Source organism: Manis javanica, chromosome 6 (assembly GCF_040802235.1).
Source record: "Manis javanica isolate MJ-LG chromosome 6, MJ_LKY, whole genome shotgun sequence".
In the NCBI taxonomy this organism is placed as follows: Eukaryota; Metazoa; Chordata; class Mammalia; order Pholidota; family Manidae; genus Manis; species Manis javanica.
This window is the reverse complement of record NC_133161.1, coordinates 142,459,834-142,477,682: the sequence shown is the minus strand read 5'-3', so window position 1 is coordinate 142,477,682 and position 17,849 is coordinate 142,459,834. Positions and strand designations below refer to the sequence as shown.

Below are 17,849 nucleotides of genomic sequence, written 5' to 3'. Positions count from 1 at the left end.
AAATGAGGTCATAAATGGAAAGATGAGTCAAAGGCACAGAACTTGCATGATTGGAAGCAGGACGAAAAGTTTTATGCGATTAGTCAGACTGAAGGCTGTGATCAGTGCAGGAGTTTGGGAGACTGACTTTTCTTCCACTGGTCAATTTTAATTTAAGGACCAAGTATATGGAAAAAAACTGGGGGAGATTAAAATTTATAATCTTTTAGTGCTTCCTTTATGTATGTAATAGATTAATACATAATACATATGTACCCGATTTATTGATAAACTATATTTTGTTAGAGTTGTAAATTTGAAAGGGTTCAATTTTTCTATAACTGTACCATGTCATGTTGAATTTGCTTTTCATCCTGGATAGCTGCCCATTTCATGATGTCTTGACCTAGTTCTTTATCTTCTACTGCTTTTAGTTATTTGAATGGTTTGGTATCAGTATCTGAGCTTCAGTACTTTCCTCTCAAAACTACCATCTCATTTGGAATGAGGAGGGCTGTGCAGCCTGGATCTCAGGTAGCTCTACCCTTTCTCTCTTTCTGGCAGTCGTTTCTCAGGTGTTGGGACAGGATAAAGAGAAAGAGAAGACAACTTTCCTTTATGACCCGGCAATGTTGCAGTCTCGCCCTTAGATATTCATGAATGGCTGTTCTAGCTCATTGTCCATGAACTCTACATGGATGGTTGCTTTCACATGCCTTGCTGATGAGGAAATGTCCCCAGGGCAGCTTCGTAGTCATTGGTGATGTCTTAAAAGATTTGGCCTTAGCTTCCTGCAGACTCCCAGGAGGTGGTGTGAGGCTTCATTTCTCTGATGTGCCGTTCTCAACCTGCTGTGTCAGTCGTACAGGGATTATAGCTCTTAATCTTTTCCACTCCCTGTGGCCTATACTTAGAATGTGGGCACGTGTAGGAGTATTTTCTGAATCCTGCTAAAATTGGGAACAAAGGATGTCGGTCCTGACCCCACTCATCACTGGTAGTCTCTTGCTATGTCATCTCTCCCCAGTTCTTATTTCTGCTGCATCCAGTAGCCCAACAGATGTCTTCTGGTGAAGCAGATGTCCAGTTATGGAATGAAATACCAGTCTTTTCATGTTGCTGACACCCTCAAACCTTACCAAGTGATTCTTGAGTATGGGGAAAGAAATTCCTCTAACATGAGGCAAGGAAAAGTTCCTTTTCACAAGCCCTGCAATGGCCCCAAACAACTTCTTTCACCAAGTTCTCCCATCCTCATATTGACAGGACTTAATAGGGGTGTGGGTTTGAGCTGGTAAAGCTCAAGAGGGTAGAGCTGGACCCTTGAATTGGTGCCTTTCAGTGAGCCTTAGCGTAGACATGCTTCTCTCCAATAATTCTCTAAAATTAGAAATGGGATGCTTGGCTTTTTTTGTTCTTAACCTTGAATCTTTAACCTTAACTTGATTTTCTCTGACATTTGCTTTGGTAGCAGGGGTTTTGAATTAGTATCCTTTTTATCTATTACCATTGGTGATATAAAGCTTTCTTGGTCCCAGATAATTTATTGGTTTTAAATAATTCAGATAATTTGGGGCCAGACATATATTTAATGAATTTCACTAACCCATCTGATAACAGGCAAGTATAAATTGTGCAACACCGAACCATGCATTTTACCTTTCTTTGAACTTAATTTAGTACACTTTTATTGCTTTTCTATTGTATACAAGTGCTCCAAGATGACAAAGAATATGATCTAGGCTTCAAGGTATCCTAGGCAGGTCAAAATACTTTTTCATAAATATATAAGGCATTGTTTTCAGAAAAGTCATTGGACAGGCAGTCAGGTGACTTCATCTTCTGTCAAGCCACAAATGTTGAGGCTGCATGACTTTCAGCAAGTTGCGTCAGCTCCTTGTTTCAGCTTCCTTACTTATAATACTAGAGTATTGGGCAAGTTGGTCTTTAAGGGCTCAATTGTGATATTCCTTTACAGTAAAACCATAGAGATCTATTTCTAGTTATCCATTACTGTATGTGGAAATAAAATAGATTTTTTTATATTAACCTGCAACCTTACTAAAGTCACATGTTTAGTTTATCAGGGTTTTTTTGTGGGTGGGGGGAGAGTTGGTTATCATCTGTGAATAGAGGCAGTTTTATTTCTTCCTTCTAATATATATACCTTTTTAAATTTTTCTTGCCTTATTGCAACTGGCACCTTCACTATAATGTTGAATAGTAATGAGAGAAGACATCCTTGTCTTATCCCAGACTTAGGAGGAAAGCATTCAGCCTTTCACCTCGAAGGATAATGTTAACTGCAGGGTTTTGTGGTGGATGGTCTTCTTCAGGCTAAAGAAGTTTCCTTCTATTTTTAGTTTGTTGAGAATTTGTATCATGAAAGAATATTGCATTTCATTAATGTCTTTTCTCCATATATTGAAATTATCATCTTTTTTCCTTTAATCTGTTGACATAGTGCATTGCATTGATTTATACTTGAATTTTGAGCCAGCCTTGTATTTCTAAGATAAATTTCTCTTAATCGTGATGTGCTATCCTTTTTTAATATACTGCTATATTTGATTTCCTAATATTTTAAGAATTTTTGCAACTGATTCATGTAAATTGAGGAGCCTTTGGTCTTATAAAATGCTTCAAGTTCTTTATTTTTAGTGCGCCCAAGGCAGCTTATATGGTAGACCACAGTTACTTGATTATTTACCTTTAGTTTTATATTTTCAAATTTTTCATGATAACTAACACTGTGTTATATTTGTTTGCATATAAATCTCTGTGAAAATCTCTGATAATTTTTTCAATAAAATACCTTGAAGTAAGATTACTTGATCAAAGAGTGTGAGCATACACAGCCCTCAACAAGTATTGCCAAGTGACTCTCCAATGAAGTGGCTCCAATTTTCACTTTCCAGCAACAAGGTCTGTTTCTGTTTAACTAATCCTTACCAACATTGGTTATTATCACTGAAAAGTATATGTACTTACTCACTGAAAGGTGGAAAAAATGGGTATTTTGTTGTTTTAATTCTAGTCTTCATTATCCTGAATTTGAACATTTTGTCTAATCTTATTAGCTACTGCAATTTCTGTCCAAGTATCTATGTCCTATGCTATTTCTAAATTTATATGTTTATCATGTTCCTATTAACTTATTTCAATATTTTATAAATTCAGCATATAGATCCATTGGCTCTCATATTATTTTCAAATACTTGAATGCTTTATTTGCCTTTTAGATTGACTTCTAATACTTTATCATATATAGAAGTTTGTAATCAAGTTTCAATAATAGTGATTGATTGTCAGAACATTCATTGTATAATTCATTACATCAATAATTTTTGAAGACCCAGTATAGACAGAACAATCTTTAAAAGTAAGAACAAAGTTGGAGGACTTATACTTCTCAATTTCAAAGCTCATTTATTTTATACGTAATCAGGAGCGTTTTTGTCTCACTTAAAGTATTTGGTCATACATAACTAAAAATGCTTTTATTTTCCTCCATCTATTACCTTCAACCGTAGTTTAAAGTTTGTCGTATCTGATGAAAATCTTCATCATCTGGGACTGTAATCAGCTAGAGTCGGCAAAAAATCAGATTCAGGGGGGCATTTGACTCCTCTTTGTCTTCAGTATGAGTTTCAGGCTGCCAATCGGAAGAAAACAGAATTTTAGCAATTGTTGATTATCTTTGAAGGATAGGATTATTGATGATTTTTACCTTTATGTTCAGAGATTTAAAAGGAAGTAGCATTCAAAATAGACGTAAAGCTAACTCTTTTAGTAATAGTAATAGAAATTGCATGTAAGGTAAAGTATGAAAGCATTTTAACTTGAAGAGGGATGACACTTTGTGTGCTTTGAAGTTGGGAGACGTCTTCTCTTTGGTGTCTTCTGAAGAGATTTTTGTGGATTGGGTCTTCTAAACTGGCATTCAAACTTTCACGAGCGTCTGGAGCAGCCTTTCATAGACCTGAGGTCTTGAGGAGGAAACTGTAGGGGAAGCTTCTGATGCGACACAAGGGAGTGAAGCAGTGTTTTCTTGACTGAAGGGCTAGTGGATTGGAGAAGGCTGATGTGTCCTTGAGAAGAGCCACAAAGCCAGCTTTTCTAGGCTTCTCTTCAGCAGGGTAAAAGGTGTGGCCGATTCAAATGCATGAGCTGGCAAGACGAGGCACATGAAGGCCGGAGAGGAAGGGCTGAGGACACTGAAAACACTTGGTGTTTCCCCACAGCTTACTCATCTCCTGTGGACGGACTCCCAAATGGGGGGGTCACTTCCAGGCTTGTTTTTCAAGCCTTGTGATCCACGCTGAGGGGTGCTGGAGGAAAGACACAGCCGACGGACTGACGTAAGAGGGCTAAAAGAGGATGACATGTCAGCGACACAAACAGTTTCTGCATCTGACTGGCTCTCAGTGTGAAAATGTCGGAGCTGGGCTCTGCCCTGAGAGGCTGAGGAGGTGTGATGTTAATGCTGATGACACAGATGGAGGCGGCAAGAAGCTTTGGCAGCAGATTTTTCCAGCACAGCTCCTGTCTTCTTCTGTGGGCCTATGATGGCTTGAGTAGCTGTTACAGAAATGTCTGAACACAGTTTCACCTCTAATCTTGTGGTTTCCAGTTGCTGCTCCAACTGTTCAAAGAGCTGGTGTGAGCTGATTCCTGAAGTTAGAATTTGTCCAACTCTTCGAGAGAGTGTTGGGTTGTGGTGAGGAAAGCGCCCAACTCTAAATTAGAATATTCTGATCACCTCACCATCTCCTTCAGCACACTGTGGATTCCATGAGGCGAGAGTAGCATTCACTTGTCTTGATATCACACAACACAAAGTAAGTGATCAGTAAGAGCTAAAAGAAAGAGTGAGTAAACTCCTTTTAAGATAGCAATGGTTGCAAAATTAGCTCTAAAATTTATTCTATGTAGTGTCAGTGATATCTGTATTTTCTTTTTCTTCTTTGACCACCTCTTGGGGTACTCATTTGGTGTTATCAATATTTAGGGGAAAAAGTAGTATCTTTTGACCTTCTGTGCAGTCACCAGAGTCAGAAAATTGCCTTGTAGCAAGAATGAGTATTGGCTTTTCTTCATCAACAACATGTGGGGTGGGCCTGTTCATCAGTTTTAGCCTAGTAATAAAGCCGGGCATTCCAGCTTGTCCACATTAATGTGTATTTAGAAGTTGGATTCAGAGAATTTTCCACTGGGGGAATTTGAAAGCTGGGAGTTTTATCAGCCAAGAAAGTATCCGGTGGTATTGGAGAGAATAAAAGTAATGCCTCTAGGCTGATGTCACTTTGTACACCTCTGCTCTATTCCTAAGGGTTGGAAGTAAACACTTACTGAGGGACAAAAAAAAAAAAAAGAAAAAAGAAAAAAAAGAATATCTTTATGGGAGGAAAGCATCAATAATGTTGATTAGGAGAAATGCCTCCCTTCTTCCTCCTGCTGTGATCAACTTTGGAAATGAGTTTATTTTCTCATCATTAATAATATTGTTCTATGGTTTCTTAGGAATGCTAAGGACTAGCATGCCTAGGTAGGGTAGTCAGCAGTTCATATCTTGGGTCTCAAAGGGGTCCTCAACCTGGAGAGACAAAGCATGTGAATTTTGTTATGGAATTTGATCCTTTAACTGTACCTGGTTACAAAGAGAGACTGGTTAGAGATGATGAAGACCCAGGGGAAGAGATGTGACAGGTCCAAAACAGTGGATGAAATCTCAGAAACAAAGGTGTCACGGGGAAAAGAACATGCCAGGTCTTGGGAGATTTAAATGAGATAATCCTCTGTTTTACTGGTCTTCCTGGGTCAATACTAAAGCGTTGTCCTCTAGACATTTCATGATACTCAGGAAAATGCATGCTTTTAATCCAGGAAACCAACTCTTAGCCTGAGTCAATTTGTGGGGATGAAATGGATTTTAGAGGTAAAACACTATAGCTATATTTTAAAGCAGTGGAACAGATAGATTTTAAATGATTTACCCACTACTTAGTGCCCAAGTTATGATCAGAATCTAGTTTTCCAGTCCATTACTTCATTCATGGTACTTGCTGAGTTTCCACTTCACAAAGACAGTTTATAATGTCACATAGATTTAAAAAAAATCTCTTAAAAGGAGGAGAAAGCATGACAGGAAGGCAATGGGGTGGCTAAACACGGGTTTGCTAGCCTCGGTTTATGCCAGTGCCTAGCCACGTATAATCTCAGGTAAAATTTTAATTGTCTTCAAACGTAAGTTTCCTTTTCTGTGAAATGGGAGTAATCAGTGCACCTGCCTCAGGGTTATGAGATTTAAGTAGACAATGCGTGCAAAATGCCAAGCACAGAGTCATTATTTTGTGTGCTTGTAGGAGATGATGACTTAGCACCCCTTGATTTATGCATTTGCTTCTGCGTCACTGGCATGCCTGCAACGGCTCTCTCCTTGGCTCAGCACTGGTTAGGTGCCCTCTTTTAACAAATTCATGATAATGGGACAACTGACAGGAAAGCTGAGTGATGACTTCAGTTATTTAATGATGAAATCATCAACGCTTGGAACTTTAGAATTGGAGTGGTCCTTAGAGGGCATATAGCTCAGGGCTCTATGAGGTGGAAATGCCTCCTGCATAAGACTCCAAAGTTAAAAACAAGTCATGCAGTAAAAACAACCCATCTGGGTGTCTCATTCCCTTTCTCACTTCCACACAACCTTGTTTATGTCACAGCTAGCGTTTAGTGAATGCCCCCTGTGTCCCAGGCACTGTGTTCTATGCTTGATGTATGTGGTCTCAGTTAACGGTCATGATAATCTTATGAATTTATATTTTCATCTGGTTTTTACAGTTCACAGAAATTCACAGAAACTAAGCAATATGCCTTTGCACACAGTGAAAGCACTGTGATTTTGAAGACTATTTGATAGACCAAGAATAAAGCAGGAATCATCCCTTCTAGAGCATGTATAGGTTCATTTTCCTCAAGATGCCTGTTTCTGATAAAACTGATGGATGAGATTGTACTAAGGTAATTTTAAGGAAGTTTCTCGCAAAGTGCTTCACTATAACGCTTCCTTTAACCTGTGCACAGATCGCCATAACTTTGGTTCATGGTATAACATAAAGTTAAAGAAAAAAAGAGAAACACAATTTTGCTTTTTTACTATATATTTACATTTTTCATACTTCTTTCCTCTCTGAGATGATGACTGTAAGGGAGATGATGCCAAAGTGGGCAGAAACTCAAAGAATCTCGTCAATTATTTTGATTTCTGTAATTCTCCAAATATTTGATCTGATGTAACCCAAACATCTAGATAATTAACCAAAGCTGTGTCTACCCACATGGTAACCAAACTGTTCCTGAGCCATTTCAGCCAAACTGGTCAGCTCTGGATCCAAAATGACTGTAATTTTTTGACCCTCGCCAATTCTGTCATGGTGTGGTTGAAGCCAAAGGGCCCATCCACCTGATTTAGTTCACTTCACCTTCTGAAGAAGCCTTGCTTCTCTCCTTGGGTTATTATGTTCTGCTGTTACGCCTACATGTACTATGTAAATTTTAATATTTCTGTCTAGGAGTTTGGGTGAGGCGACCATGGTGAGCAGCCCCTGTGCAGCGCTTCTGCTGACCCCGCTGCTGGGAAGGCTGCTTCCTCCGCATGGGATATTCAGACATTCCATCTCCCAAACCCTGGCCTGAGATTTAAACACTTTCCCTCACATTCCACTTCAGCCCCATTTTTTCATGCTATGAAAATTGTTTAATCCTCTTCTACGCAGCGCACTCTTTGCTGCCTTGCCTTGATCTACCACGGGAACTCGTCAGTTTATCTCTTTTCTCTTCTTCATGATTTTCTATCCTTGACATTAGGGTGAAGATTTTTTTTTTCTCTTTGGAAACATCTTCTGGCAATTCTCTGCCCTTTTGTTCTTCTTGGATCGGAACACCCTGTCATTTCTTTGCGGTCCTTTGTTTTATTTTTGCTTTGGCATCACTAGAAATGATGGTGTCTCACTTGGTAATGTGTGCCATGAAGATCTCACAAGCTGCTTTATCCTTCTCCTGGCCACGGACAGAAGAAACTCAAATTCCTCTGACATTGCTGCATTGGGGCTGATCCCTGCCCCAGTCAAGGTTACTGACCAGATTTCAGCAATGATCCCTCTCCATGCTTTTCCCAACAAAGCTTTGCCTGCAGTTTACTCCACCTGGAGAGGGGTCTTGTGGCTCTTTGTACTGTGGTTTAACATTCTTCAGTAACTATTCCATTGCTTTTAAATACTTAGAGCCAGCTCAGTCTTTCTTAGGTGACCCTTGTGGGTCCATCATCCTGACCCACCGCTCCCCCGCCACACCCACCCCAGCCCAGCCCCCACACCATGTTCTTCTTCCCTCCCATGAGCTTGTAGCACGGAATCATGGTGCAGTAAAAGGAACATTAGCTGGGTTAGAAGGAAGAGAGCTTTCAAAGCTCTGCCACGTATGTGTGACACTGGGCAAATTGTAGTACTTCCTTGGGCTTTTGCGTCTTCCTTCTAAACGCATGGACTAGATCAGATTCATTGAGGGGACTTCCCTGCTGGGGAGACATAGAGTAAAATGTTAGGGTTGTCAAAGCCCTGGAGTGTGCTGCCCAGTAGAAAGTTAGCTGAGTCAATTTGCAGTATTCCATGATGACACAGTTACAATCACCTTGACTTTTGACCAAGTAGACTGATGATTTTTCTACAACACCCTTGTCAAAACTACGCTAAGGGACAGTGAAATGATATAACCAGTTTTGCTTATGACCATTTCCAACGATTTTTTATTGTTCAGCCCATCCCTGACTAATGAAAAAGAGCTTCTTTTAAGAAGTCATTCATTCACTCATTCCCTAATTTGTTCACCAAAGGACTATGCTAGACATTTTCCATATCCTCAAAAGAACTTAAACTCAAGGTAACTTAATTTTTATCAATTAAAGTCTATTTAGAAAACAGGATAAAAAGTAACAGTCCTTATGTTATTTTAAAAAGCAGATTTTTTAAAAAAAAAACCTTATAAAATAGTCATTTAATTTGGAATGATTCCTTCAGGCTGGCTCTAGATTCCCATGTAATTGGTATAATTCAGTTCATTGGGATCAATATGATGGGTTTACTTGGAAATGCTGACCTCATTAGAATCTCAATATACTTGGAGCAAGTTACTTTTTATTATTGATAGGATGAAGAATTGGCTAAATAGGTGTATCATTATGACACTAAGGATTATAAGAGATTTTATGTTTCAGGTAGATTTTTCTTAGACCTCTTTATAAGTAGAAAGGAGAATTCAGTAGAGACTGTATGCAAAAATTTTCATTGATGATAAGGCATCATGACTATTACCACCTAAGTGCTGAGATTTGGTGGTATGTGTGGGAGGAATAAAACTGTCAGATTTGCCTGCAGAGTACTAGATAATCAACTGCTCAATTATTGGGACAGAAGACTCACCCATGCACACAACACCTGATACAAAAGGCATCCTTCCTTCCCTGGATAAAGGAGAGCTACTTACATAGTATTGTAGAATTAGAGAGCCAGGAGTGATTTTAATGGGCCAATGGCACATTTTCAGGACATAAAACTGGCTTTGAAAGGAAATGATCCAAATAAGAGAGAGAAAAGAAGTAAGATCATCAGAAAGATATCAGGTGAAAAGATGCCTTGCCTAAGAGGAGAGTAACTAAATAACCATAAGATCATCATAATTGACAGTACTTTCAAAAATAAAGCAAAATTAAGCCCCACATGGCTCTCTTTCTGCCCTTCACCCCCAACTGCCCCCTGCATGCTTACTGCACCATACTCTCTCTCAGGCGAGGATCCCTCCACTCCAGCGACGCCCACCCACAGATTTTTTGCTGACTCCTGCCTCTGAGCCTACATCCTCATCTTTTCTCACCAGCTTGAATGTTCTCATTTCTCATTGGGTCTCAACAACTCACCCTTTCCTATAAATACCCCTGCAGACTATTCCTTTATTTGGATTTTTAAACATCCCTCCCAGATATTCGTCTCATCATGCCCACTAGACCTCAAGTCCTGTGGGACACAGAATCAGCCCCCCTCTTCAGTTTTATTGCCACCTTTACTTTTACGTATCCTGTCTTCTGAGCAGTTGGTGGCCAGTATTTTGCACAGAGAATCAAAGTTCCGAGGAGAGCAGTTAAGTTTCAGCAAGATGAAATCCCAGGCTGTTTGACACCTTACAATGCCTGCTAGTAGAAAGGAAAACATATTTGGGGGTGACATTTGATCCCCCCATATACTAGAAATACAAGGGAGGGTAAATGTCGACCGAGTTTTAGGTTTACTTACAGACAAGCTTTCCATGGCCGTGATTTGTGCTTTGTCTCATAAAGAATTCATTTGTAAGATGCTGATGGTCTCAGCTCTGGCTGGTGGCCAGCTCCAGGAAGTGTGGTTCACAAGCCGTCAGGGACCGTGCATACTCCACATTCCACGGGTAATGCAATTCTGGACCCAAATCGATTCCAGAAGTCTGGTCTTCCAAGAGGGCCAATGCTCTGAGATGGTTGCACAGTCCCCTCCTGGCTCTCCCCTGCCCGCCACCCCAGTCAGCCTGGAAGGGTTAAACAGCCAATCAAGAAGCTAAGCGAGCAGTTTGGTGAGACCAAAGGTACAGAGATCTGAACAAGTTGATGAGCTTGGCAGCTTGTGTTTGAAGAATTTGTTTCATGTTTTGGATCAAGTCTGGGAATTTATCCTTCAAAATTCCTTAGATTTAGTAACATGTCAATGCACTGTGTTAATGCAAGGAGTTTTCTTTTTCTTTTTTCTTTTCTTTCCTTTCTTCCTTTTTTTTTAAGGTTAAAAGCCGCCTTCCTTTTTAAGTATGAGTAATCCATCCAAATCCTGCCTAAGAGAACAAAAGGGGTGCCGGTAATTTTCTCTTTCATGAAATGCAGAGACTTCCTCTCTGTCCTCTCCAAGTACTATTCTATGAACTGAAGGGAAATTACACTCTTTGCCACTGAAAAGGAGATTATGCAAAATGAGAAGGTAAAGCCAGTCACCATAATACACATACAAATACCAGCTTAATTCCTTGCACTGGAGAGCCCTATGCCTTTTCTTTCCAGATGTGGGTGGACATCCACACCTACCTTATTTTTTTTCTTTTTTAATTCCATTCTCTGGTATTTTGAAGAGCTCACAGAGAATCCCCAGGAGGAGCATCGTGCACGCCAGCTCTGTGCTCCAGGTCTCATCAAACTCTCCTCTGTCCCTCAACTATGAAGCATCTTCACTCAATCACCTCACTGGGGACACCAAAACCCACGAGGTTTTTCTGTTTTTGTTTTTGTTTTGGTGAAAATTAACCGAACAGAAAAGGATGAGAAGCAGAGGCTGAGAAGAACATCCCGAACAGAAGAAATAGTTGGGTCACACCGTGTTTGGAGAATTCCAGGCAGCTCCGTGTGATATGATATCTAACGTCATTACCGCTCACAAAATACTCACTCTATGCCAAGCACTGTGCAAAGTACACTGTGGACATTCTTTCTTCTTATTACCTCATAGCCTCTGTGAAGAAAGTTTATCTCTAGTTTATAAATATGGACCCTGAAATTGGGAGTGGTAAATCATTTGCTCCAGGGCAGACATTCAGTGAGGGAGAGAGAGGGTATGCAAATCCAGGTAATCTTGTTTTAGTGCTCCTGGGGGTGAGGGATGGTAGGATAAGGGGCTGTGCCTGTGTAGCTCTGTGGGAGTCAGATGCCAGACAAAGGAATGTGCAATTTATCCTGTAGGCAATATGTGATGGGAAAAGAGTAAGGGTTTTGTGGAGCCTACGATTAGATTAGCATTTTCAAAACATTACTTTGTTGGCCATGTGGCAGATAAACCAGAAATGGTGTGATTCCATTTTTTAATTTAATATTCATATCATTCCACTTTATATGAAAGTCGGTGGTTTTCACAATTATTTGTCTGGGGAATAGAGACTATGTTTAGTTCTTTATCACGCTCACAGCTTATGAGAATGAATGAATGAACGATATTAATTTAGGAAGTTTCTCTGTATAGCAAAGACACCAAATAACCACTTACCTGATTCCATTTGCCAGCCCCTAAAAGATATATCATCAAAGAAATGAAAAATGGGCACTAACTTTGGGAAGAAGTCTTATGACGTGTGAAAATACAGCTAATATTAAGAGATAGATCGCTGAAGTGAAAAAACTCTAGAATTTAGGAGACTTGGATTTGAATGACAGCTCTCTCACCTGTTAGGTGTGCTTAAGCAAATCTCTTTGCCTTTCTAAGCTAGAATTTTCTCATCTCTATGGTGAGAATAATCTTTCACCAGGACACTAGTGATTCAGAGAAAGCTTAGTGGGGAGATTCTGGGTACAAGTAATGTTAGATTTCTTGATCTGGACAATGGCTATATGGGTGCATTCATCCTGTGAAAAGTCATCAATTACAAATTTATGTGTACGTTTTTTCTGTATAAGTTTTATATTTCAGTAAGAAAGTTTGTTAAGGAAAATCAAATAAGGGAAACTGGAACTAACTTCATTTAGGGTGTTTCTGGTTTGGGTACCCAATGCCAGACAGTTAGTGGTCATTATTATTGGTCATATGAAAGACCTTGAGAAGGGTATGAAAAGACAGGTCACAGAAGGTGGAGTTCATAATGTACTGTGTCTTGACTGTTTGCAGTTACATGGGTGATTTATTTGTTGAAAGCCATTGAGTTGCGTACTGTAAAGGCACATTTTACTGTTTGTAAAATACCTCAATAAAGTTGATTTAAAAAGAAAAAAGTTATAAAACAAAAAATGATGACTCTACCTCAAAGTTAATTATTATTATTCCATCAAGGACACTATAAACAAAATTAACAGAACGACACCTAGGATCAGATGGGTAATAGGCTGGGAAAGATATTTCAATGCCAAAAATGAAATGATGAAGTTAATGTCTAGAATAGTCAAAGAACTTTGCTCATCAACAATACAAATGGGAAACTCGACAAAAAATGGGAAAGGTAATGAGTTTGAAATTCACAGAGGGAAAAAATTCAACTAACTAACAAATATATATGGAAATCCTCACCCTCCCTAGTAATTAGAAAAAATAAAATCAAACTAGCAATGCAATAATAGTTTATAGCCATCAGAGTGGTAAAAATTAGAAAGTAATTCAATACCTAATATTTGACTGGAATGAGGGAATGAGAATCTCCACAATCCTCATAGTAATAAAGACTGATACAGTCATTCTAGAGATGAATCTGGCAGTATTTCAATCCATAAATATTTGAGCGCAAACAATGGGCCAGAAACTCCTTGAGATGCTGGGGAAATATGCAGTGAGTGAAAAAAGCATATAAAAATATTTGCCTTCATCAAGTCTATTGTCTCCCAGGGAGAAAAGACAACAAACACAATTAAAAAGTAAAAATAAGGATTGTCAGGTGGTGACAAACAGTTTGGAGAAAAGAAAGAGAGTACAAGAGGGTAGAGCATGGCTTGAGGGAAAAGGAGCAGCTATAATTTTTAATTTGGCAGCTCAGGAAGATTTCATGGAGAAGAAGACGTTTGAGCAAAGATCTGTGACGGAGAAACCTGGAGAAGAGAGGCCCGGGCAGAGTGACCACCGGAATTAGAGCAATGACGCCTAAGATGCTCAAAGAACAGAAGATTGTTGGTGTGGCTAGACCTGAGGAATTTAAGGAGAAAATAAGAGGAGATGAGCTAAAAGAGATAAATGGGAGCAGAAAACAAGGGCATTTTATGTATTTGAAGACTTTGGATTTCTGAATAGGATGGGAAGCCGTCCCAAGGTTTTGTGCATGAGGTCCTTATGGAAATGAGGTATGTGTATAGCCTAAGATTCAGCAGTCCCACTACTGGCTAAATTCCACAGGAAAACCAGTACACACATGCATAAGACATGTACAAGAAATTTTTTAAAAAAGCTTTACAATGTGTATATATATATATATATATACACACACACACATATATGTTACATACATAATATAGCAGAGGTAATACTATCTTGCAAAGATACATAAATATCTGAGGATGTGGACTGCTTAGAGTGGGTGTCCTTGAGGAGGTAGTGAGAATGAGGTGAAGACTGGGTATGTAAGAGAAAAATGAATCAATTTCAGAAAGAGAGTAAAGGCTTTTGGAGAGGCTAAAAGAACCACATCTGCAATATTATATTCCCTCAGACAGTAACATATTCTTCCTCTTTAAAAGAAGAAAAAAAGAACTTATTTTTTAATTATAGGGAATTTTGAATAATACAGCAAATCACCATGTAGCCATCATCCAGACCCCAAATCACCAACTTATGACCGATCTAGGCCCATTCGCACCCTTATCCACTTTCCTCCATTTGTTTTTATTTATATTTTGAACATTTTATATGAACTTTTCTTGAGATGCAATTTACATTTTATGTGTACATTTTGATGAGTTTTGAATATAACCACCACTTCACATTATGGAATGTTACATCACTCGAAAAAAAAAAATCCTTGAAGCCCATTCCAGTCAATCTTCCATCAACACCACTAGGTAGGCAACTGCTGATCTGTCTTTTGTTGCTACAGATGAGGTTTGTCTTTTCTAGACTTATGTCCACAAAGAACGTGAAGTTTCCTTTTGCGCTCATGGTTTCCTTTAAATTCTTGAATATATTTCTTTTTTGTAAAGCTTTTTTTTTTTTTTTGCTGATTTCAATATATGTGCCATTTGTAGAAATGTTTTTAATGCCTCGTTTTATTCCTAGCTAGAGGGCCACATTTTTTTCTGCTTTTTCATATGTCTAGTAATTCTTGACTGGATTGAGACATTTAGTGCTACTTGTTGAGTGTCTAGATTTTGTTGGCATTGTTTAAACAGCACTGGGCTTTATTCTGGCAGGCAGTTAATTTACTTCTGTATCAGCTTGGTCCTTCAGGGCTTGTTTTTAAGCTTTGTGGTGGTGGTTTTGGAGTCTTTAGGTTGATTTTAACCCCACTATTAAGACATGAACTTTGTGTGTCTCTATGGAATTCTCTAAGTGTTTAATGAGATCTTTTTTACTTCTCTGGATGAAATTGGAATGTCTCCCAGTTCTGAGTAACCTCTGGTAGCCATTCAACTGATTGTTCCCTGATAATTGATCATTCCTTAGTGGTTGTTCTTTACCAAACTTCGTGTGGTCTCATCCTATACAAGGAGACCCTTTTCCAGATTTCTGGAATTCTTTCTCATCATAGCACCCTGCTCTCAGGTCCTTGAATTTGCATATTCCAGCTATTCCAGACTCCCAAGCCTCAAAGCTCTATCTTCTCAACTCAGCAAGAGCTCTGCTAAGGAACCTGCCCCCTGGCTCTCTATTCTGGAATATGTCTCCAGTCAGAAAGCAAAAGCAATTGTTGGGCTTACCTTACTTTTATCTTTTCTCTTAGGGTCATAGTCTATATTTGTTTCCTATAGTTTGAATATATGAATACTCAAAATTTCATATATTTTGAATATAGAACAGTTATCTATTTTTTAAAGTAAGAAAGCTAGTCTGATACTGCTTACACTTAGCACACATTTTGTATGCTATATGTATTATATACTATATTCTTGCAATAAAGTAAAGTCAAACCCATCAAAAAAGTTTTTTAATTATTGCAAATCTCCAAAACTTTTTCCAATATATTTATTGAAAAAAATCTGCATGTAAATAAAGGCCATATATGACAAACCCACAGCCAACATCATACTTAACAGTGAGAAGTTAAAAGCCTTTTCTTTAAGATTAGGAACAAGACAAGGATGCCCACTCACTCCACTTTTATTCAGCATAGTTCTGGAGGTCCTCACCGTAGCAGTCAGACAACACAAAGAAATAAAAGGCATCCAGATTGGTAAAGAGGAAGTTAAACTGTCCTGTTTGCAGATGACATGATATTGTACATAAAAAACCCTAAAGAATCCACTCCAAAACTACTAGATCTAATATCTGAATTCAGCAAAGTTGCAGGATACAAAATTAATACACAGAAATCTGTTGCATTCCTATACACTAATGATGAACTAGCAGAAAGAGATATCAGGAAAAATATTCCATTCACACTGCATCAAAAAGAATAAAATACCTAGGAATAAACCTAACCAAGGGAGTGAAAGACCTATGCTCTGAAAACTACAAGACACTCATAAGAGAAGTTAAAGAAGATACAAATAAATGGAAACACATCCTGTGCTCATGGATAGAAAGAATTAATATTGTCAAAATGGCCATCGTGCCTAAAGCAATCTACAGATTCAGTGCAATCCCTATCAAAATAAGAACAGCATTCTTCAATGACCTAGAGCAAATGGTTCTAAAATTCATATGGAACCACAAAAGACCCCAAATAGTCAAAGCAATCCTGAGAAGGAAGAATAAAGCTGGGGGGATTATACTCCCTGACTTCAAGCTCTACTACAAAGCCATAGTAGTCAAGACAATTTGATACTGGCACAAGAACAGACCTATAGACCAATGGAATAGACTAAAGAGCCCATATATAAACCCAAGCATATATGGTAAATTAATATATGATAAAGGAGCCATGGACATTCAATGGGGAAATGACAGCCTCTTCAACAGCTGGTACTGGCAAAACTGGACAGCTACATGCAAGAGAATGAAACTGGATTATTGTCTAACGTCATACACAAAAGTAAACTCAAAATGGATCAAAAACCTGAATATAAGTCATGAAACCATAAAACTCTTAGAAGACAACATAGGCAAACATCTCCTAAATATAAACATGAGCAACTTCTTCCTGAACGCATCTCCTTGGGCAAGGGAAACAAAAACAAAAATGAACTCATGGGACTACATCAAGCTAAAAAGCTTCTGTACAGCAAAGGACACCATTAGAAGAGCAAAAAGGCCTCCTACAGTATGGGAGGATATATTTGTAAGTGACATATCCCTTAAGGGGTTAACATACAAAATATATAAAGAACTCACACACCTCAGCAACCAAAAAGCAAATAACAGACAATTCTCCAAAGAAGAAATTCAAATGGCCAACAGGCACGTGAAAAGATGCTCCACATTGCTAATTATCAGGGAAATGCAAATTAAAACCACAATGAGATATCACCTCACAGCAGTCAGGTTGGCCAGCATTGAAAAGACTAAAAACAACAAATGCTGGCAAGGATGTGGAGAAAGGGGAACCCTCCTATGCTTCTCGTGGGGATGTTAGCTAGTTCAACCACTGTGGAAAGCAATATGGAGGTTCCTCAAAAAACTGAAAGTAGAAATAGCATTTGACCTGGGAATCCCACTCCTTGGAATTTACCCAAAGAATACAAGTTCTCAGATTCAGAAAGACATATGCACCCCTATGTTTATTACAGCACTACTTACAATAGCCAAGATATGGAAGCAACCTAAGTGTCCATCAATAGATGAATGGATAAAAAAGATGTAGTATGTATACATAATGGAATACTATTCAGCCATAAGAAAGAAACAAATCCTACCATTTGCAACAACATGGATGGAGCTGGAGGGTATTATGCTCAGTGAAATAAGCCAGGCGGAGAAGGACAAGTACCAAATGATTTCCCTCATTTGTGGAGTACAACAACGAAGCAAAACTGAAGGAACAAAACAGCAGCAGACTCAGAGACTCCAAGAAGGGACTAGTGGTTACCAATGGGGACGGTTGGGGGAGAGCGGGTGGGGAGGGAGGGAGAAGGGGGTTGAAGGGTATTATGAATGGCACACATGGTGTGAGGGGATCATGGGGAAGACAGCATAGCACAGAGAAGGCAAATAGTGAATCTGTGGCATCTGACTACACTGATGGACAGT

At 38.9% G+C, this 17,849-nt stretch overlaps 1 long non-coding RNA gene across 1 annotated transcript in view; it reads right to left on the bottom strand.

Moving 5' to 3' along the window:
- The window catches only part of LOC118967382 (uncharacterized), a 52,986-nt gene extending 41,606 nt beyond the window's left edge, over nucleotides 1-11,380 (bottom strand). The window contains exons 1-3 of the long non-coding RNA XR_005054367.2: nucleotides 11,132-11,380; nucleotides 10,323-10,884; nucleotides 3,501-3,634 (exon numbers count right to left, since the gene is read on the bottom strand). This is a non-coding gene — a long non-coding RNA (uncharacterized lncRNA). The remainder of the gene's footprint in view (nucleotides 1-3,500; nucleotides 3,635-10,322; nucleotides 10,885-11,131) is intronic.
- Between the last annotated feature and the right edge of the window lie 6,469 nt (nucleotides 11,381-17,849).